The following is a 20,226-nucleotide window of genomic DNA, read 5'->3' as shown; positions in this document are numbered from 1 at the left end:
CCCCCATGGAAATTCTACCTCAGCAAGTTTGCCAAGTTATAATTTGGGGCTGAGCAGAAAGAATGAGCGATGTGACAGGGTGTCTTACCTTGGTATTCCTGGTCAGGTCATTAAAATTCTTTCTGCACTGCAGCATGTAAATGTTGCTCGCATTCACACGCTGTGCCACTTCTCACCATGGCCGTTCACCAATTCACCTTGAAAACTGCTGACCATCCGAGGGGAAGAAGACTTCTCCAGAGCTGTATCTGAAAACTTCACAGCCTTGCTGGAACACTTCTTGTCCCCAATCACCTTCCTGTAGATGTACAATGTTTCTTCCCTGCTTTGGCCACAAAAACGACAACTCCCTTTTAAGCTGCGGCAGGTCATTAAGAAACTGCAGCAGCGGATTTCCAGCCCCCAATCGATAAGCTGCCTATGGTAAGTGCGTTTCACACTGGCATCTCGTCTACCTCATGCATATGAGGGGAAACACAGAAAATGGACAAGTCCCCCACCGGCTCCATGGGTGGCCATTTCATTTGCCCTACTCTTCTGCCAGTTTTACCCAGGGAGACCAAAATCAACCACCAGTACTTTCTGCTTTTTGTTAAATCGATGCATGCCTTGCAGCCTTTCAAACATTCATTTAAGGTTGCCGCTGTGTTGAAAGTTTGTGCATTACCCTTTTTTTGCCATGCCATGTCACTCTTTAATTTTGTATATGTTTGACTATGAATCATTTGTGAAGCAGACAAGGATCATCAAGTTCAGGTGGAAACTTTGAATAGAAACTTTGCTGAAGTTTTAACACTGGCCTAAATTTTCCATAGTTGGTGTATCACCAGCATGGTGGAACTTTCGTCCACCCAAAAGATGTGCTCCTGACCTCAGTTGATCTTCCAACCCTTGGGGTTATTCCCATGTTTGTGCCTGGCTGGAATGGGAACAGTATTTTGCTGTAACTGGCTTTGGATGCTTTGCCAGTTAAAACAATTGAGAGGCCCCCATAGCAACACTGGATGCCAAGGTCTAATGAACATCCACGGTGCCTAGCAATCCCAAGGTGAAAATGACAAGAAATATATCAAAGGATGTATTTCCCTTATTTGCATCTGCTTTCAATATGCCTGCTTATATATGGATGCATTGCATGCCGCTGGGACTTGGCAGCAGGAATTGGAGGGGGGAGTGATAAAGTAAGTGGGTCGGAGTAATTTTCCACCCCGCTTACCCTAGTTCCACTGGAGTTTTGGCAGGGGCAAGTGGCAAATCCCACCCTTTGTCTCTGTGTTATGACTGTTAAAGTAACGAGATTCAGATATAATATGCCCTTATTTTTACACTAATGAGGCTAAATTGCCAGTCATGCAATTGGTGTTAAACAAAGTTCATTATTTGAGACAATAGTGAAGGTTAAAGCCCGTGCAGAATAGATGACGAATTGTCCAGCTGAATTGAGAATTGGCTTCGCAATATACAAGGCAGAAGAGTGAAAGGTATGATTGTGGCATTAGTGGGATCGAAACAGATCACGGTGGGATTTCCACTTGACTGCTCGTGTGTCTGGTTTCCCTTGAACTTTAGATTTGGCCCCCAGTTATATATTTATGCTGAGTTTCTGTTGTCTTGCGGCGGCCTGGTAGCTTGCATGCTCATACTGGAATTTGGAAGCACTGCTACAAGTATTTAAATGCCCGCAGCAGCCTTTTTAGGCTGATCAGAGCCAGGAGTTGGCATATCATTCATTACCTTGAAGAGATTCATATTGCAGCACACTTGAACCAAAGTTGAAGAACTGCCAGAATTTGTAATATAGCAGTTGAGGTCCTGTTGCATGATATGCATGCAAGGAGAGTTGCTGTCTTTGGGACTCCAGGGCACCCTCTTCAGAGTAGAGCTGTTCACGACGCCTGGGAGGAGGTTTCTGCAATAGTTTAATGCAGTCTCCAGTATCCACAGAACTTGGATCCAAATGAGGAAGAAGGTATTAGACTTGAAGAGAGTTGCAAAGGTAAGGTGACCCAAAAGTGTCCTATACCCAGTAGCTGAGCCAAATTTGTATGCTACGCATTGTTCCCTCTTAACCTTTTAAACCTGTACTGCTGCCCCATTCAAAGCATTGAGAAAAAAACAGTGCATATAATGTATGGGCATAAAAAAGCAGGCACTCCTTCAAGCTGCAAATTACCACGTTCACACTTGTCACACTTACTACTTAAACAGCACCCACACCAAACACCCTTGCAACACAGTGTAGCTGCATGATGCATGCTTATTAACTCACATGCATTGGGTTAAGGCTGGGCATTTGTGTGACTTTACCACCTCCAACCTCCTAGGGCCTCTCTCCCAGGGTTTGTAAAGTTTCCTGATGTAGGGTAATAGAACAAATGTTACTGCAGGCTTCTGTAGGCATTTAAATCCTGCAGTAATACCTGACTTGCCACTTCCAACTGGTGACTTCCCAATGATGGGCCTTTTTCACATCGGCAGCTTGCCTCCATTGCACAACTTATATTGATTCCAGAATTATTTGCAGGGTTGACATAGGGTCAGGCGGGTGGTCCTTTTGCACTGCCCCACTTCTGCTTGCATTGCACTTTGTCTTCTTATTTACATGTGTAAGGGGCCTAACGCCTGTTTTAGGTAGCCACTGGGGTGCCTGAAAAATGGCCCAACCCAATATCAGGTCGGACGTCTTTCAGGCGACCATTGGAAGCAGTACGTTGATCCCCGAAATTGGCCCTCATGTCCATTTTACACTCTTATAACGGGTGCAACGGGATCCAATTTGTACCTCTTAGTCTTGTTCCAGATGTAGATGTTTTTGTGACATGTGGTCAAGATTTAACAGAAAGGATCTAAAAAAGTAGAAAGGGATAGAGAAAAGAAATATAAATGAGAAAGCAGCATTAGAAAAATATGATATGAAACGACTAAAAAGGGGAGATGTGTTGGTTGACTTTGACACTCGAAACACAGGAGAAAGTCAGCATCTGAAAGAAGATAGGTTAAAGCTTTGGACGGGATCCCTCATCACAACCATTTCTCCTGGTAACCTATCTCTCTTTCAGAGGCTATGTGATTTGTAGCTAATTTCCAGGAGTTTCTAGCTCTATTACAAATAATGTTGCATTCCATTAACTAATGTTAAAGCACTTTCCTTTTGATTATTGTAAAATTCTTGTAATTCTTCTTAGAGATATGAAAATAGATTAGACCAACAGGAAACAGAATTTCAGTGTGTAACAATGCTGCTCCTTGTTTGTCTACTAGGTTATCCAGATTGTTGTCAGCATCAGCTTACTGCAATAAAGATAATTTTCTAATTTAGATTGTAGACTCCTCTTTAAACAAATTTCAGTAAATCTTTGCAATTTTGCTGTTCAGTTCCAGGATTCAATTCCAACCAATAAAATGATCTCTGAATGATGTAGATTTTAAGAAAACCTTTAAATCATTTTTACAACTTGAGTGCAGCCATGAGTGTATAGCATTTTAATTTGTGACACTGTCTTACCGCCTGCATTTTAAATTGTTTTATGTTTTTTATCATCTTTGTTTTCCCTTTTATGCATTCTGTGATGTTTTGACAGGAAAGCCACTAGCCTTGTAATTAAATGAGTAATCTTGAATGTATAAGATTATTGATGAAATAGAATGTTTTTTTCATTATTCAGACTGATAGATTAACAAAAACAATGAGATTAACATCACTATAGCATATGCTGATTTGATACCAAAGAAATGAAATACTGGAATGATGAGTTTGAAGAAAAATTACAGTGTGTGCGATAAGGCTGCAGGGGATATAATGTCTGCAAATGGACACCTACAATAAAAACAATGTGCTAGAAATGGACAGCAAGCTGGTCAGCATCTGAAAGAGAAAGATACGTTAACATTTTAGGTATAACTCTCCATCAGAACCCCGTGCTAGGTATAAAACTTTTACAAAAAAGAATCCGAATTCCTCCTTGCCTTCATTGTTCATCTGTGCTTTTTAAAAATCACAAATGGGAAAATTTCTGTTTTACACTTCAAATCAGTTTTGGCCTGCTTTGTTGCGCTTCTGGTTTTATATCTTGTGGATCTCCTATGGCCCATAGATAAAAATAAACAAAAAACTGAATACCAAGTAAACAGTGTGTTCTTCACTCACTGCAGATAAATAATAGAGAATTACATTTATGTCTCTCACTTATCACAAAGATATCAATTTGCATACATAACTTGCTGTAGGTATGTAAATAAAGGTGTGTCAAATAAAGGCGTGTCACTCACACATCATAGGATATACAGCACAGAAACAGGCCAATCGGCCCAACCAGTCCATTCCGGCATTTATGCTCCACTTGAGCCTTCCCCTGATTTTTCTCATCTAACTCTTATCAGCATAACCCTCTATTTCCTTCTCCCTCATATGCTTATCTAGCCTCCTCTTAAATGCATCTATACTATTTGCCTCAACCACTCCATATGGTAGCGAGTTCCACATTCTCATCACTTTCAGATGAGACGTTAAATCGCAGCCCCGTCTGCTCTCTCAAGTGGACGTAAAAGATCCCATGGCATTATTTTGAAGAAGAGTAGGGAAATTATCCCCGGTGTCCTGGCCAATATTTATCCCTCAATCAACATCACAAACAGATTATCTGGTCATTATCACATTGCTGTTTGTGGGAGCTTGCTGTGCACAAATTAGCTGCCGTGTTGCCCACATTACAACAGTGACTACACTCCAAAAAAGTACTTAATTGGCTGTAACGTGCTTTGAGGCATCTGGTGGTTGTGAAAGGCGCTATATAAATGCAAGTCTTTCTTTCTGGGTAAAGAAGTTCTTCTGAATTCCCTATTTGATTTCTTGGTGACTAACTTATATTGAGGGCCTCTAGTTTTGTTCTTCTCCAAAAGTGGAAACACTATCTAAATCTACTCTATCAAAACTTTTCATAATTTTAAAGACCACCAGCTTTGTATATCAGCAAACTTGGATATACTACATTTGGTTCCCTCATCCAAATCATTGATATATATTGTGAATAGCTGAGGCCCGAGCACTGATCCTTGCAGTACCCCACTAGTTACAGCCTGCCAACCCGAAAATGACCCGTTTATTCCTACTCTCTGTTTTCTGTCTGTTAACCAATCCTCAATCCATGCTAGTATATTACCCCCAATCCCATGAGCCCTAATTTTGTTTAATAACCTCTTGTGTGGCACCTTATCGAATGCTTTCTGATAATCTAAATACATCACATCCACTGGTTCCCCTTATCTATTCTGTTAGTTACAACCTCAAAAATCTCTAACAGATTTGTCAAACACGGTGACATGAATCAGTCATTCATGAAAGAAAGACTTATGAAATAATACTGAGTGGCTTGCGGGTGGCGCTGTCCAGGGAGAGTATAAATACAGATGAAATATCAGCATTTGACAGCTGTTTGAAGCTGTCAAACACTGACAATCTGTACTCCAAGTTAATTCCTTCCTCTCGGGCTGATTTAGAGAGATCTCCAGAACAGAAAGCTGAATGCTGCAACTGTTGACAGCTCGCGGCCATTCTGCTTTCTGTGCCGGTGAGATCAGGGACTCCCGAGACCTGAAGGAAGGAAGGCTGTAAAGGTAAGTAAATGTAAGTAAAATTTCTTTAAACACTTTACACACACCAAACACACTTACCTCTGAACTCATGCACCCATCACTCACCTGAACACCGGATATCTTGAACCGTCCAAGCCCTTCAGCCCGACGGTCTGCATCGCTAACTTGGCGTGGTTTGGAGCCGTCGGGAATCCCACACTTCAGCAATAAAAATAGGGATTAGGCTAAAAACTGCCTGTTAACTACCTGTTAACAGGCAGTTAATTGGCACTAATCCTCTTCCCGCCTCGGGGAGGCGGGTCCCAGCACAGGTCGGGTATCCGCCTCCCTTGAAACTGGCATGGAGGCGGGTTGGGGGCGGGATGGGTTCGTGCCCCCCCCCCCGATTTCGAGATTTTAACCCCCCACACAGCTCCAATCCCGCCTCCACGGCCCAATGAAAATCCTGCCCAAAATATTTGTTTAATTTCTCTGCCATTTCCTTATTCCCCATTATAATTTACGTTTGCTAATCTTTTCCTTTGTACATACCTATAGAAGCTTTTAGTCTTTTTATGTCTCTCGCTAGTTTACTCATATTCTATTTTCCCTTTATCAATTTCTCGGTCCTCCTTTGCTGACTTCTCCAAATCCTCAGGCTTACTATTTTTTGGCAACATTATAAGCCTCTTCCTTTGATCTAATACTATCTTTAACTTCTCTTGTTAGCCATGGTTGGACCACTTTTCCTGTGGGGTTTTTGTGCCTTAAAGGAATGTATATTTGTTGTAAATTATGTATTCTTTAAATACTAGCCATTGCTTGTCTACTGCCATACCTTTTAATGTATTTTCCCAATCTACCTTAGCCAACTCGCCCCTCAGACCTACGTAGTTTGCTTTGTTTAGACTTCAGACCCTAGTTTCGGATTTAACTAAATCACTTTCAAACTCAAAATAAAATTCTATCATATTATGGGGGTAGTGGGTAGTGATTTTCCACTGAGCCAGATGCATTACTGCTGAATTCTCTAGCGTCAAGAATAATCTGATGATGGAGCTGCCTTACATCCCTGTCAGTCTTTTATGGTGTGCTTCGACTTATTTACATAGTGTTTAATATAAGACATGGACCACCTGTAGGTTTCTATGTGTTGTGATGGTTACTGATCTTCTACCCCATTTAGATTCGTATTTTCCAAGTAATATGACCTCCCTATTTTTCTTACCAAAATATAATACCTCATATTTATCTGTGTGAATTTCATTAGCCAATTATATGCCCTTTCTGCAAGTTTATTAATGCCTTTTTGAGTATCTCCCCACCCACACACCCCAAATTTGGTGTCATCTGCAAATTTAGAAATTGTGTTTTTGATTACAAAGTCTAAATCGTTAATATAAATCGTGAACAACAGTGGTCCCAGCACTGATGCTTGTGGAACAGCACTTCCCAACTTCTGCCACTCTGAACAGCTACCCTTTCCCCCCATCTCTTGGCTTTCTGTCTTGAAGCCAACTAGTTACCCATTCTGCTACTTGTCCCCTGACTCCGCATTCTCTGACCTTCTTCATTAGTCTGTTATGTGGTACCTTATTGAAGGCCTTTTGAAAATCTAGATAAATTACATTTACTGCATTACCCTTGTCTACTCTCTCTGTTACCTCTTCAAAAAATTCAATGAGGTTGATCAAGAAAGACTTTCCCTTTTGAAATCCATGCTGACTATTATTATATTTTTGGTTTCTCGATGTTCTTCTATTTTCTCCTTTTAATAGGGATTCTATTAGTTTTCCTACCACCAATGTTAAGCTGAATGGTCTATAGTTCCCTGGACATGTTCTATCTCCCTTTTTAACTATAGGTATTACGTTAGCTATCAGTCAATCCTCTGGCACTACCTGTTTTTCGAACAAATTATTAAATATGTCTCGTAATGTCTCTGCTATCTCTTCCCTCGATTCTTTTAAAATGAGCAGATGAAATCCAGGGCTTTTATCCTCTGAGTTTGATTAGTTTATTTAATATTTCTCTTTATTTTAAATGCAGATACCTCATTTCTAATCTCATCATCTGACATCATGTCCACCTGATCTGCCTCCCTGGTAAATACTGAAGCAAAGTAATTATTTAATATTTCTGCCATCTCTCTATCGTTGCCTGTGATATTATCCTTAGTGGCCCTATTCCCATCCCAATTTTCCTTTTTTTATTTAAGGGCCTGTAAAATATTTTACGATTTTTAAAAATGTTCCTTGATAATTGAATTTCATAGTTCCTTTTTGCCTTCCTAGTTGTTTTTTTTACTTCTCTCCTAATCTCTTCGTATTCTCTCTTGTCATGCTCTCCCCTGTTGTCCATGTACTTAGTGTATGCGTCTTTCCTTAATCTCAATTTTTGCCTTATGTCTTTATTCATCCATCGTGTCTCATTTAATGTTTAGCTTGTTCTTGCTTTTTAGTGGAACATATTTTTCCTGGACTCACCGTTTTAAATGTTTCCCATTGCTGTTCTACATCATTGTTTGCCAGTATCGTTGTCCATTTTATCTTCCCAAGTTCTACTCTCAGCCCCTCAAAATCGGCTTTTCTCCAATCTATTAGCTCCAATCTTCGTCATACTTATGTCCTTCTCAATTATTATTTTAAAGCGTATTATATTATGGTCACTATTGCCTGGATGTTCCCCTACTTTTACTTCACTTATCTGCTCTGGTTTATTCCCTATTACTAGATCCAGTAGTGAATCCTCTCTTAGGCTTCTTACATATTGGATTAGCAAGGAGTCTTGTACACGTTGTAGGAACTCCATTCCCTTCTCACCTCTACCTCCCTCTTCTGGTCAATTAATATCAGAGTAGTTGAAATTCCCCATGATTGTTATTCTGTTTTTACTCATTTCCCTAATTTGTTTGCATATTTCTTTCTCCACTCCCTTTCACTATTAGGTGGTCTAGACTACTCCATTAGAGTGATTGATCCTTTATTATCTTTTATCTCTGTCCAATTGGATTCTATTTTTGTCTTGCTGACAGCTGTGCCACTTTTTTCTACTGCCACTATGTTATCCCTAATAAGTACAGCTGCTCCACCTCCCCTTTTTCCCCCTCTATCTTTTCTAAATATGTTATAACCTGCGATGGTTAATGCCAAGTCCTGATTTTTCTGTAGCCATGTCTCAGTAATCCCTACTTTATCTGGTTCCTTGCAACGCATGATTGCCTCCAGCTCCCCTGTTTTATTACGGACATTGTGCGCATTGCTGTACAGACAGTTTAACTCACTTTTAATAGCAGTTCCTCTCACTTTATTTTTAACCATCCTTTTAAACTCATGGGAGGAGAAATTCAGTATCGCCCCATTTGGGGCGCAATTATCGGCCAGGCGCAAAGATTAGCGCCTGGCGCTAATTATCGCCGCCGACTGCAAACTTGGCTTTTATCACCCCTGGAGGTGATTGGAGCGCTAAATCAGGCGCTACACACCTGTCTTAAGGCGCAAAGGCCGAGGAGCAAGGCACTACCTCAGAGCGCTGGCGAAGCTCATGTGATGTCAGTCAGCAATCGAACACAGACACAATGGCGCCGGCCAGTTCTTAAAGGGGAGGGTTGATCTTGCTCTCCATCCACATCCTGCTCATTGCGGCCTTGAATCTCGGCCTGGAGAGACCTGTACATCAAATCTGCTGGAAAGAACAATGGAGAGACCCAGGGAAAGAGCTCAGAGTGCAGCCCTCAGTCTCTTCTAAATCGATACAAGGAAGGGCAAATCAAAATGAACCTGCAAAGTGCTGCTCAGTACCCAAAACTCCTTCACACATCGTTGAATCTCTCCAGAAGTCACTCTCGCTCTCAGAGTGCGTAGTGCAAAACTGTCACCAACAAAAAAAGGCAGGAAGTGGTCGCCTTTAAATAGTGCTCCCCCAGTCCCTTCCTGACTGCAAAATGCTCCCCTCAACCTGTCGTTGCTAGCGGTAAGGCAGGGGGGCGCCACTCAATATCCGGTCTGGGGCGCTACCGGGGCGTTGTGCACTCGACCGACGTCACGATCTGCCGGTGCAGGAGATCGTGACGGTAGTGTTTTAGCACTGCTGCAAATGTCTAACGGGAGGCGCAAACCAACTGAATTTTTCCCCCATGTCATCAATGTCCTCTCTTACTTTATTCTTCCTTGTTTTGTTTATATTTAGGCTGGTTTCATTTCTTGTAGATTCCTCCGCCCCCCCCCCCCGTCTTACTAATTAAAAGCCTTTACCACCTCCCTATTTACCCTTTCCGCTAGGAACGGGTCTCATCCCGGTTCAGGTGGAGCCCGTCCCGTCGGTGCAGCTCCTTCCTGTTCCAGTACTGATGCCAGTGTCCCATGAAAAGGAACCCCTTTTTCCTATAGCAGCCCTTTAGCCACGTGTTAATTTTGATCGTGTTTGATCAGGTATCTGCCAAGACTCGGTTTCACAGCCACATCTCTTTCCTCAGTAACTGTCTCCGGTTCCGACTTATTCCACGTGGATTCCAACTAAACTTCCACCCTTCGTGTTTCGGATCCACCCAGGATTACAAATATTTCCAAGATATTTATCGTTCCTCGAACTACTGCTCTCGCCGCATCTTGAGATCCACGCTCAACGCCATGCGGCGCCACATGAACACTCTTGACCTCGACGCCCTCTATCTCAAAGCTGTCCGGGTCCACAGTTCCATTTCATTCTTCGACTCATCCGACACTTCAACAAAAAACTTTTTTTCTTCCTTTCTGATGTCAAGGATCGCAAGCTTCATCAACTCTTGAACACCAACGCCCGTCAGGAACCTTCTTCCCCTTCACTTTCCTCTGACCCCCCCTTCTCCCTATCTCGCCCCCCCCTGCCGTGTTTTCACTATCCCTTCTGACCTTCCCCTCTCTGACCCCGAATAATCAGTCCTCCGCAAAGACCTGAGCTTCATCCCCTTACGTCCCCACCTCAATAAATTTCAAACTCGGCACGATGTTGAGCTCTTTTTCCACTGCCTTCGCCTCCGTGCCCACTTCTTTGGCCAGGAGTCTTCCCCCTGCACGACTGACCCTTTCTCCCGCTTGCAGAATTCCCGTTCTACCTGGACCCCTCCCCCTGGCCTCTTACCCTCTCTAGATCTTTTCATTGCAAACTGCCGCCGTGACATAGGCCTTCTCCATTTCTCTGCTCCCCATACTCCAAACTACCTCCCTCTGAACTTGCAGCACTCCATTCTCTCAGATCCAACCTCAACATTGTCATTAAACCTGCTGACAAGGGTGGTGCTGTTATTGTTTGGCGAACCGACCTCTACCTAGCGGAAGCTGAACGCCAACTCTCCGACACCTCCTACCTCCACCTGGACCATGACCCCACTACCGAACATCAAGCCACCGTTTCCAAGACTGTCACTGACATCTCTGGAGATCTTCCCTCCATGGCCGCTAACCTCATAGTTCCCCAACCCCGCACAGCCCGCTTCTACCTCCTTCCCAAGACCCACAAAAAGGACTGCCCTGGAGACCCATCGTTTCAGCCTGTTCTTGCCCCACGGAACTTATCTCTTTCTATCTCAACTCTATTTTTTCTCCCCTTGTCTCTTCCCACCTACATCCGCGACTCTTCGGACGCCCTCTGCCACTTTAACAGTTTCCAGTTTCCTGGCCCCAACCGCCTCCTTTTCACTGGACGTACAATCCCTCTACACCTCCATCCCCCACCAGGATGGCCTGAGGGCGCTCCGCTTCTTCCTTGAACAGAGGCCCAACCAGTCCCCATCCACCACCACCCTCCTCCGCCTGGCTGAACTTGTTCTCACATTGAACAACTTCTCCTTTGACTCCACTCATTTCCTCCAAATCAAAGGTGTTGCTATGGGTACCCGCATGGGTCGTAGCTATGCCTGCCTTTTCGTGGGATATGTGGAACACTCTTTTGTTCCAGTCCTACTCAGGTCCCCTCCGTCACCTCTTTTTACATTGATGACTGTATCGGTGCCGTCTCCTGCTCTCGCCCTGAACTAGAAAATTTCATTCACTTTGCTTCCAATTTCCACCCTTCCCTCATCTTCACATGGTCCATCTCCGACTCTTCCCTTCCCTTCCTCGACTTCTCTGTCTCCATCTCTGGGGATAGGTTATTGACTAACATTCACTACAAGCCCACTGACTCCCACAGCTTCCTGGACTACACTTCCTCCCACCCCGCCTCCTGTAGGACTCTATTCCATTCTCCCAGTTTCTCCGTCTCCGCTACATCTGCTCCGACGATGCCACCTTCCATACCAGTGCTTCCGACATATCTTCCTTTTTCCTCAACCGAGGATTCCCCTCTACTGTGGTTGACACGGCCCTCGACCGTGTCCGTTCTATCTCCTGCACTTCTGCCCTCACCCCTGCCCCTCCCTATCGGAACCACGATAAGAGTTCCCCTTGTCCTCACCTTTCACCCCACCAGCCTCCACATTCAACGGATCATCCTCCGCCACCTCCAGCGTGATCCCACCACCAAACGTATCTTCCCCTCACCCCCCCCACTTCAGCATTCCATAGGGACCGCTTCCTCCGCGACACCCTAGTCCACTCCTCTACCACCCCAGCACCCCTTCGCCAGGCACCTTCCCGTGCAAGCGCAGGAGATGCAACACATGCCCTTATACCTCCCCCCTTCCCACTGTCCAGGGCCCCAAACACCCCTTCCAGGTGAATCAGCGATTTACTTGTATTTCTTGCAATTTAGTATACTGTATTTGCTGCTCACGATGTGGTCTCTTCTACATTGGGGAGACGAAACGCAGATTGGGTGACAGCTTTGCGGAACATCTCCATTCAGTCCGTAAGGGTGACCCCGAGCCCCCGGTCGCCTGTCACTTTAATTCTCCACTCTATTCCCACTCAGACCTCACCGTCCTTGGCCTCTTGCATTGTTCCACAGAAGCTCAGTGTAAGCTCGAGGAACAGCACCTCATCTTTCGATTAGGCACTCTACAGCCCTCTGGACTCAACATGGAGTTCAACAATTTCAGATCATAACCTCAGCCCCTATCACATATATATATATATTTTTTTTATCCACAATTCTTGTTTGGCTTTTTTTTCTTCCCTCCCATATGGCAGCTGTCCTTCATTCTGCCAGCGTAATTCACACCCCATCTGGAGCCATCCTTTATTCCTTAACCTGTCTCATTACCACCTCCTCTCGCCTTGAATATCTCTTAATGTCTCTCTATGTCTCTTAATCTCTCCTGCTTTCTATCCTATCACTGACCTTCCCTTTTGTTCTTTCATCGCCTCCCCCTTTTCCCAGGCCCTAAACCTGCTTTCCATTTCCTGTCTTTTTCCAGTTCTGACGAAAGGTCATCGATCTGAAATGTTAACTCTGTTTCTCTCTCCACGGATGCTGCCCTGGCCTGCTGAGTTGTTCCAGCGTTTTCTGTTGTTATTTCGGAATTCCAGCATCCGGAGTATTTTGTTATCGTGTTAATTCTCCTCATCTGACTGTTTCTATGACAATTTGCATGTGGCTCGGGCAATAATCCAGAGATTATTACCCTCGAGGTCCTGCTTTTTAATTTCGCTCCTAACTCCTGATACTCTCAGCAGGACCTCCTCCTTGTTCCTACCTATGTAGTTTGTTCTGACATGGACTATGACAACTGTATTTTCCCCCTCCATTTTCAAATTCCACTCCAGCCGCCACAAGATATCCCTTTCCCTGGTCGGCAACACATCCTTTGGGAGTCTTGTTAGTGACTGCAGAGGATGCTATCTATCCCTCTAATTATACAATCCCCATTACTACCACACTTCTATTCAGCTCTTTCACCCCCTTGGCTAGGCTTCTGGGCCACGGTGCCTTGGTCTGCATTGTGGCTGTCCTCCCTGCAGTCTTTCTCCTTGTCTTCGCAGGTAGTGAGTACATCGTACCTGTTGGACAGGACCAGTGTCTGCGGGACCTCCTTCTCAACCGCTCCTAAGTCCTCACTACCTGGCTCCCGAACAGTCACACCCTCCCTTTCCTGAACCAGTGCTTTCCTCTTGGATGTGACTGTTTTCTGGATAAAACTATCCAGAAATTCCTCCTCCTCCTATGTTTCAGAGAGTCTCTAACTCGCACTCCAGCTCAATGACTCTGAGCCGGAGTGACTGAAGGCAGAGACATTTCCTGCAGATGTGGGAATCCGGGACAGTCTCGCTGTCCACAGACTCCCACGTAATTCAGTCCCGACACAGCCTGCCCTGCCATCTCTAGTCTTTTTTATTTATTTGCTTATTGATCGCAGTTACATAAATACTTATATCTGTGCCTTTCATTGGCTTCTGTTCATTATATAATTTTATATTGTCATAGATGAGCATAAGAAATAATATGAAACAAATAACCTCTAATTGTATAACTATACTTAATTGCGTGCATTGCCATGTACACCCTTATAGCTATTTCATTTCCTCAGGTGGCCTTCACATACATACTGTACAACACTGACTTCCCCACTTTAACACAATCCAACTTTCCTTTCACAGCTAATTCTCAGATGGTTTTATTGAAAGATTTCAATTTTAATTAAATTATTACTTATCAGAGCAATAGATAAGTAGAAATCCTGAACACCTGCAGATCTAGTTTAAGAAAAGAAATTTGGGCAGGGTGTAAAGCGAGCTGCTGATTCACTATTGCCTGTTTGTGTTTTTGCTGAAGCCTTATCTCATCCCCAGACACTTAACATTGAATAACGAAGGGCCGTGCTACATTTGAAGGTGTGTCTTCCAACCAGCATTCTAACCTTTGTTCCTGATTTTTCCTATAGACATCACACAAGAATCAGCTGCAGCTGCCAGTACTGGAGTCAAGTCCAGCACCTCACAGGGCCCTGCATCACTCACGCCACCTGTCACAAGCTCCAAGGCTCCAATCTACAATAGACTGTGTTTTCTGGCTTTAACATGCTGGGTATGGGTGGAGAGAGCCATGGCACACTGCCTCACTTCACTGCCTTCACAGCGGCCCTGTGATCTGCTCCCATGCAAATCAATGGACTTGCTGAGGAAGTGCCCAGCAACAGGGAGGTGGTTGGAGTAGGTATGACGTGGCTGCTGCCTCTCAGTACAAAGCTTTCCAGCTCAGCCCACCCTCCCCGCACAAATGACAGATCTGCCAGAAAGCAAGCCGGTCCAAATAGCCACTGAAGTGTCAGATATGGTGGCACCAGTTACAGGGCCATCTGATGAGCCAGCACAAAGAAGCACAGGATCAGTGAACCAATGAAAGGCAGAGATCCAGCATGCTGAGCGACCCTGAGTTGTATGGTGATATAGACCTTAATGGGTCTACATTCAAATGGATTTTGATGCAAAAGCTGGACTATAATGATGCATCATTTGTTTCCTTGTACACAACAGCAGAATGTGGTCTGGGTGGTGCAATAGATACCCACTGCTGTCTCCCACGTCATCGATGTCATGGATTTTCTGCAGTGTCGTTTGCCATTGAGCACATGGCAAAATGTGTGGCAACCGCTGTGGGGACCTTGGTTACACAGGGCAAATGTACCTTTCTCGAGTCCTCATATTCCTGCTGTGGAAGTTTTGGACTAAAACTGCAAATTCAAAACAAGATGCAGTTATGACCGATGTTCCCTCTGCTTTGTTCTGCACGGCCTGTTTCTTTTAACGAGCGGTCCCTTTAAATTTCTGCGCATGCACGGTATTTACAGTGGAAAAATCGGTGAGCGGCCTGCACAGAACCTTTGAGATTACTGTGCGGCCTCACACCTTAGCAGGAACATTGGTTATAACCAGCTTCCACTAACTACCCTTCATTGGCCTCTCCAGCTAGCTAGTTCACTGTGCAATTACCAACCAATGCTGCTCTCTCAAGTAGTGAAGCACTTAGTAGTAATATGTTACATAAATGACCAACATTGAAAAGTTCACAAATAGCAAACGTCACTCCTAAACACACACACACTACATAAATTTCAGCACAAGATGAGGCAATTCAACCCATTGAGCTTGTGCATGTGCCATTGCCCGTGCTAGCAGCTATCTACTGTAATCTGATTTTCCTGCCCATACACTTTATTGGCCCTGAATTTGTGGTTGGAGGCTTCCCGCGGGGAAATGCCTCCAATCCGCCAATAAAATGCCTGTGTCCCTGGTGGTCCGGGAGGTACGGAGACTCGCGGTCCTGGGCCTCTCTGCATACCCGTGGGTAGAGGCCCAGAGAGCATGCAGTTCACAAGCGCCCCTGGGATCACGTGGGCCGGCCAAAGGAATGAAAGAAGTGGCTCCCCATTCATGCTTATGGAGATTCTGTACATACGGAATCCCCATAAGCATGAATGGGAATATCCCAAAAAATACATGAACACATCAAATAAATGTTAAAAAAATTACATATTTAAAATTAATTAAAATGTCATTTTATTAAATATTTAAAACAAAACGAATTTTTTGAAAAATAAATTTAAATGTTTTAAAGGGGCTAAAAGTAACCGTACCTTATTGTACAGGTTTTTTTAAATGATTGAGAAAAAAATATTTTTCTGTTTTTTAAAACTAACGCTGGTAAAAGCAGGCCGTACTAGTCTTTTACCAGGCGTAAGAATTTCATGGGCATTCGCTGGGCAGAAGTTGGGCTAATAGCCCAACTCTCCGCCCGCGATGCTCTTTTCCTGGGGATGCGTTGGATCTGCCCATAGGGGCTGCAAATTATGGGCCAATATATTTCTTCGGGTGTTTATCTCATTTCCCTTTAAATACCATAATTGACTTGGCTTCAGTAGCCACTTGAGGTCAAGCATTGAATATCCTCATAAGCCTTTACATGAAAGAAAATGCCTTCTAACCTCTCTTTATGCTTCTGGTATCAATTCTAAACTTGTTACCAATTCAGTGACTGGTGGAAATAATCTTTCACTATTTACCTTCTCAAACCTTTTTATAAGCCTTTTTATATTTTTGAACAATTACCTTACATCCCTTTAACATTCTCTCCTGTCAATTTTTTTATATCCCTCATACGTCTTTAAGCATAACTATATCCTCTCATCTCTGATATCATTCTACTAAATCTATATTGCACTTTTTCCCTGGTGTCAGTATCCGGTCTCTAATAAGATGCTCAGAACTGTGCACAAGACTGCAATGGTGGATTAACCAGTGTCTTGTACAAGTTCATCATCAACTCCTTGCTTTTCCATGCAATGCCTTTTCCACTTGGAATCCCACTTTTAAAAATCTGTGTATCTGTAGCCCTAGATCCCCATTTCTCCACTGCATTGAAAATTATACCTTTTGCGCCATATTTCTGTTCTCTTAGTATTTCCCCAAAATATGCTACTGCTCATGTTGAATTTGCATTTTCTACATATCTGCCTACATTCCTAATCTACCAAAGAATAATTCACTTTTAATATATCTTACTGTCTTATTTTTTTCATTGGCACAGATAAAAAGGTCAGATCTCAAACGGCCAAATAAAGTGTTTGACTTGTGTTGCCTCCCGTGGGTACTTGGAAGATCTCTGTAGTATAAAAATTGAGGGCAATAAAAGTAGCTACTGCCCTTTGGAGGGATAGGAATCCTCATAGCACCATTATAAATCCTAAAATCATTGAACTTTGCAGCACAGAAGGAGGCCTTTGCGCCTGTGCTGGCTTCCTCTCCTTTGCCCGTTGGTTCATCTACATCTGGTCACCTTTGTATTCTCATACCCTTTGCTCTACCACTGTCGACAGAGCCTTCAGCTATTTCGGCCCTACTCTGGAATTCCCTGCCTAAACTCCTCCATCTCTCTGCCTCTTTCTCTGTCTTTAAAACCCTTATTAACTATCTCTGGCTTTTGGTTACCCTTCCAAACTCAATGTCCATTTCTTTCTTCCTCTGTGAAGTGCTTTGGGACTTTTTCGTATGTTAACGTCACTACTTAAATGGAAGTTGTTGTTTATATTTTTCCTAAATGTAAGGTATTTTGGCCCCCCCAATTCTTAAAATACTAGCCTTGTGTATTAAAGTTTATTAATGTGCTCTAGTGGTGATTAATGTGACACCAGAAACCATATAATACAAACCCAGTGAGAAATGGTAATTTGTAGATTTAACTATTATCTATTATTTTTGGTAATAGGTGAAGTATCATGTTCAGTTATTCACTGGATTAAATACAAATATATTGTTCAGTTAATAAATCATGAAATATATTGCTTATATATTTATCAATTAGTATTTCTACTGCTCAGACCCTGTAATGCTTGGTCAACTTGTGGTGCTTTGAAGCATGTTTTCTAATAACTGTAGAAAAATTGGGACTGGAGTGATAATCTATTTGTTCTACTTTTTACAACCTCTTACACCTGCTTGTCTGAGATTGATCTGAATGGCTAGTCTCACTTGCAAGGAAATGCTAGTTTGTTTTTATACTGCACCATGCATTATGTTAGTGTCTCCACTCCCGAGGTGCAGTTTCCATGCAGGTGGTAGCAAGACCAAAGTAAAATTCTGGACTCACTAAGATCAGCACCCGACAAACCCAGTTAAAAAGCTGGATAAGGATCAGGAACGTGTGAACCCTTATAGATTTACTTTTTCACCTTCCTGCCCCAAGGATGTGAAAGCCATTTGGAGTGTCCCCACCAGAACCCTGGTTGAGATCAACTAACTTAGCACAGACCAGGGATCGAACATGCGACCTTCCTGGTCACTACCACACCAGGCAGTGCATTTAAGGAGACATTTCTGTTTCAGGATATTTCCCATTTTATTTATTTAGATAAGCTGTTTTGCTACCATGTTACCGCTCTCAAGTCCAGCTGCTTCCTTGACATAGATGTCCATCGATCCTTCAAAGCTCTTATTCCCGCTTCTCACTCTCTTGGTTAATTTCTAATTTTCATGCTACTCACCCAATTTCTTTCTCTTTATTTCTCATTCTGGTCTTCTATCATTTAATCTGTCTATTCACTCCTTCTGACTCACAACCTGTCTTTTCCTTAAACAGAGATCCCTGATGAGAGTATTGCTATGCATAAGTGCTGAGAAACAGTGGGGGAGAAATTTGGTGGGTTAGCGCCCCCGGGGGAGGGGCTGATAACAGGGTGCTAATGACTTATCGCCCGGGCGCGGCAAGCTAAACGACTCCCACTAACTTGGCCGGGAGGCTTGCGGCGGCGTTAACACGTTGCGCCACGATCTCCTGCGCCCGGAGATCATGACGTCTTTGCTGTGCGCATCACCCCAGTAGTGCCCCAGACCCGAACTTTGGTTCCGCCCCCTGCAGCATTTCCGGGCGAAAACACCGCCAGCTGCAGGAGGTGTTGTTCGGGAGGCCGGGCGCTTTGGGGGCGGGAGTTAAACAGGAGGTTGCCGAGGTAAGTAGGAACATTTCTAAAATGTTTTTTCTCAGTTTTTTTTCAATTCTCCTGGGCCGCGATCGATCAGCCCGGCACTCTGCTGGAGAGCATGGGGCTGATCGGGCCGGATCGCGGTCACCGTCGGGGACCAGCTAACTGGTCCCAATGCAGAACCTGCAGCGATGGCCCTTCCTTTTAAGGGAGGGAAGGAGCCTCAGAACGTGGCAGCGCTGCACAGCCCATTGTACAGCGCTGCACCACTACTGCCCCGCCTGCGTCCTTTAGCGCTCCAGGAAGGAAGTGGAGCACTTGATTTAGCGCACCACTTCCTTCCTGGAGCGCAAACCGAATTTAGAAAAAGCTGGGAATCATTAGCGCCTGGCGCCAAGTTTCCCAGTTTTCAAAAGTTATCACCCCCAAATGGGGCGATAATGAATTTCTCCCCCAAACTGCGAGGGATTGCACAACTAAATGTATTCAGCTGAGAACCTATTGACCTCCGAGGGGATAAAAGGAGCTGTATTAACCAGTTTTAAGTTATTAAATCATTCAGGAATTGACTCCAATGTATATTTTTAAATACAAACCTGTGACATAATTCACATGCTTGTGTTGCATTTGAATTATTTACTTTCCCCATCTTTACTCCAAAAATGTTTCTGCTTTCTGGAATGCATTGTTTTTTTTCGGTGGTGTGGATCCTTGGGTATCAACAGCCCAACCAAATGCCCATTCTTCAAATGTGTGACTAGTCAATGAGTTCTCGTCAGCTAAAGAGAGAATCAGAGCCAACCTGGTCCTGTCCTCACTTGACATACTGGCTTTCTAATGGTAGTCGTTGAACAATAACTGATTTCCTTTCCAGCAACACTGAGACAAATTGTAGTGCTTGTACTGTTGCCCACCTGAGATCAGCTAATTCAACAGTGACCACCAATGAAACCTGGGCTCTTTTTGTTCTTTGCGGGCTCATATAAAGCATAGGTCACCTACAGGTTAAAGTTCCCATTACTCTGCCCAAATAACGTGTGTTAACTCCAGCCTCAAGAGTAGATGTCCTACTAACTATATTTTTACATACTGATCCACAGGGGGAGCGCCTCAATCATTTGCTTTCTGTAAACCTTCGCATGCTGATGTGTATCCACTATGAGCTATATTTTTCTCCATTCACTAATTATAGTGTAAAAGTAGATGCGAGTATAAAGCAGCTTTTCCCATTTCATACTCTGAATTTCTTTTTTTGTTAAAATTAGCAAACAGAGCAAAACATCGCCCCATTATGTGTCTAAAACCTCAGTTTGTCCCTGCAGGTT

General features: G+C 43.7%; 1 protein-coding gene across 2 annotated transcripts in view; it reads left to right on the top strand.

Annotated features, from left to right (window-relative positions):
• dmrt1 (doublesex and mab-3 related transcription factor 1) overlaps positions 1-20,226 on the top strand; it is a 207,216-nt gene that overhangs the window by 108,320 nt on the left and 78,670 nt on the right. The window lies entirely within an intron of this gene.

The sequence above is a fragment of the Somniosus microcephalus genome, chromosome 1, assembly GCF_052327205.1.
Source record: "Somniosus microcephalus isolate GS21.2 chromosome 1, FLI_Smic_1.0, whole genome shotgun sequence".
Classification (NCBI taxonomy): domain Eukaryota; kingdom Metazoa; phylum Chordata; class Chondrichthyes; order Squaliformes; family Somniosidae; genus Somniosus; species Somniosus microcephalus.
The sequence above is the reverse complement of the archived record's forward strand: the minus strand, read 5'-3'. Positions and strand labels throughout refer to the sequence as shown.